General features: G+C 39.4%; 1 protein-coding gene across 2 annotated transcripts in view; it reads right to left on the reverse strand.

The window, feature by feature from the left end:
* LOC113804106 (Myosin heavy chain-like) overlaps positions 1-2,500 on the reverse strand; it is a 408,590-nt gene that overhangs the window by 405,494 nt on the left and 596 nt on the right. The gene's annotated exons all lie outside the window — the stretch shown is intronic.

Raw genomic sequence — 2,500 nt, forward strand, 5'->3', positions numbered from 1 at the left:
TCCAATCGCATCCAGAAAACGAGTACATGATCTCCATGTAATACGTTCTCCTATCCTTCTTAAACAGAATCCCATTAAGAATAGAATAAAGTCATTGAAAATCTACATTTCAGCAAGCATGGTAATACCACCGACCACCAGATCACTTGTTAATTAACCCTGATAATTATAACCACTAAAAGAGTAATTGATCTTATCATGTGTGTTTATGATTTAATGGTAGCAACTAACAGTAAATTACTTTCATTTCATTATCTGAAAGCGAGATCGGGAAAGAGAGGAAGAGGTAGGAATAGAGAGAGAAAGTGGGGAGAGAGGGAAAGAAGTGAGAGAGGGAAAGAGAGAGAGAAAGAGAGACAGAAAGAGAGGGAGAGGGAGGGGAGAGAGAAGAGAGAGAAGAGAAAGTAAAATAGAAAGAGAAAGAGAAAGAGAAAAAGAGAGAGGAGAGAGAGAGAGAGAGAGAGAGAGAGAGAGGGAGAGGGAGAGGGAGAGGGAGAGGGAGAGGGAGAGGGAGAGAGGAGAAGAGAGAGAGAGGAGAGAGGGAGAGAGGAGGAGAGGGAGAGGAGAGGGGGAGAGGGAGAGGGAGAGAGGGAGAGGGAGAGGGAGAGAGGAGAGGGAGAGGGAGAGGGAGTGGGGGGGGAGAGGGGGGGAGAGAGAGAGAGAGAGAGAGAGAGAGAGAGAGAGAGAGAGAGAGAGAGAGAGAGAGAGAGAGAGAGAGAGAGAGAGAGAGAGAGAGAGAGAGAGAGAGAGAGGGAAGGGAGGGAGGGGAAGGATGGGAGGGAAAGGGAGGGAGGGAAAGGGAGGGAAGGGAAAAAGAAGGAGGGAAAGAGAGGGAGGGAAAGAGAGAGAGGAAGGGAGGGAGAGAGTGAGGGAGAGGGAGGAAGGGAGGGAGAGGGAGGAAGGGAGGGGGAGGGATGAGGAGGGAGGGAGACTGAGAGGGAGAGAGGGAAAGAGAGGGAGAGAGAGAGGGAGAAGGAGGGAGGCAGAGGGAGAGGGAGAGGGAAAGGGAGAGAAATTTCTTGTACCAGTACTTCAAACTGTGATATATTTGTATATAGGCAATTCCTAATATGGTGCCAAGTAATATCACTTGTAAAAAATTGCACTGCTTTAAAGGGCATACAAAATAACAATACTTTTACAGCCCAATCCATGCAGCTTTACTTAATATAGCATGCACATGTAAAAAATGCATAATATGACCTGAACGAGCCACAAATCTGATATGTAAATAGGGTTATTATAAGTGTGATAAAATATACTATTGATTTCAATTAAATGCCTTCTGTCTTTGAAATAATATCTCCTAAATATATGCAAGAAAGACTGCCAACATGGCCTAGTGTTTGCCAATGATTTTTAATGTACTAAGAAACATTCACATCAACCATGTGAGTCATTTACATATCAGTAAGCCTATAAATCAACTTGTTCAATACACTATGTAATTATTTATCTTGATTATCTTCAGGCCTAATCCATTTATGCTCAACTTTTTGCACATGAACATTTGACTTCTTTCCAAGATATTAGCTCAATAAAATAAAAATATTTAATAACACTGGGAGATGAGATTTTCCCTTAAACTGTAATCACTCACTGATGGTCAATGGAAAAGAAAAATACGAAAGAGAATAGTGTGGCAAACAAAAACCATGACCCTAATTAATCTCTCACAACCACATGCTTTCATTCTCAAAAATATAAATCTCAACTGACCCCATCTATATATTCACATTCACAAATTGACCTAGTATGTTTCAAGTTTATAGTGCATAGGCTTTAATACTGAGGTAGCTGGGGACAACTCAGGAATAAAAGGGTTAGTTGTGTGGGAAAGTCTATGAGTTATTTGTGGTTTTAAATACTGTTCTCTCAAAATGAGATGTATAATACTGAGTGCAGATAAATCACTATTAACATTTGTGTTGTGTTCAGTCTTCATTGGATTGACCCAATGATTTATTAGAAAACTAAAATTCCCAATCTAGACCCAAGTCACTGATAGTATTAATGTAGAACCCAAATACGGTTAGCCGTAACTTTCGTGGTAACATTGAATCTTCTAATTTCTTATGACATTGTCGATTCTATTAATTGAACGGGGAAATCCAAGTTCAAACTGAAAAATTTCATCACTAGCATTTTCAAATCAGTCATGCGCGTTTCTCATATCTCAGTTCCTCTAAACGATAAACTTTCATAATCACTACCACCTATACTTCAGATAAAAGCGTTATTTTCTAAATACAGTTCATATTCCACTTTGCTCTGAATGCTTTTAATATATAACTGAGGAGTTAAGAATATAGTAACACAAATCACATTGGATATTCACTCTCTTCATGCAACTTTTCCATGTCTTCCTTTATATATTTAAAAAAAAATGTATTTTAACAATTTATTTCCATACATATTCATTTTTCTGATTGTGTTGCACATTAACAGAAAAATCATGGCTCTGGTGTTCCTTGCACTACCACCATGGCATTATTGCACA

This window comes from Penaeus vannamei, chromosome 33, assembly GCF_042767895.1.
Source record: "Penaeus vannamei isolate JL-2024 chromosome 33, ASM4276789v1, whole genome shotgun sequence".
Classification (NCBI taxonomy): Eukaryota; Metazoa; Arthropoda; class Malacostraca; order Decapoda; family Penaeidae; genus Penaeus; species Penaeus vannamei.